General features: G+C 38.8%; 1 pseudogene; it reads left to right on the top strand.

The window, feature by feature from the left end:
- The first annotated feature begins 250 nt into the window (after nt 1-250).
- Nucleotides 251-367, top strand: LOC136642917 (5S ribosomal RNA; annotated as a pseudogene).
- Nucleotides 368-663: the final 296 nt, after the last annotated feature.

Here is a 663-nt window from a genome sequence, read left to right as displayed (position 1 = left end):
ATGCAGTCCGAAGCACACCGGCTCTCAGCTCACATTTTTAACCACTGTACTTTTCTACATTATCACATAAATGGGTCATTTTCCTTCCTCAAGTGAAGGAAAAATAGATATCACTGATTTAAAATTCTTACTCTAACTTATCGGAAGTTACCACAAAAATAACAGAAATATTAAAGTAATGATAAAATCATAATCCCTGCAAGCAAATGTTTCAATTATTACAAACTGTATAAAACCAGCAATGCAACTATTATGCAACTGTTACCCTGCACATGCCCAATCTCATCTGATCTCAGAAGCTAAGCAGGGTCAGGCCTGGTTAGTACTTGGATGGGAGACCGCCTGGGAATACCGGGTGCTGTAGGTTTATACCATAGTCTTTTGAGACTGAAGGTTGCCAACCACCAACTATTATTAGCAACAGCTAAAAGTGTTAAAGGTACAGCAAGTTTCTATGTATATGTTCGCACTTTCTCCCCAAAATAGTAGTAAGGAATATTTATGCATTTTCATACTGAGCCCATTCCATACCTTGCAGCTAATACAGAAAAGACCCTGCTCCAACCCAATGCTGTTCTTATTTCCTGTTTCAGGATTTTGGGAGTTATAATAGGAAGCCAGAAGCCAGCAAAAAAAAAAAAAGGGGGGGGGGTTTCTGACTAA

This window comes from Tiliqua scincoides, chromosome 2, assembly GCF_035046505.1.
Source record: "Tiliqua scincoides isolate rTilSci1 chromosome 2, rTilSci1.hap2, whole genome shotgun sequence".
NCBI classification, from domain to species: Eukaryota; Metazoa; Chordata; class Lepidosauria; order Squamata; family Scincidae; genus Tiliqua; species Tiliqua scincoides.
This window is presented reverse-complemented; position numbering and strand designations above follow the sequence as displayed.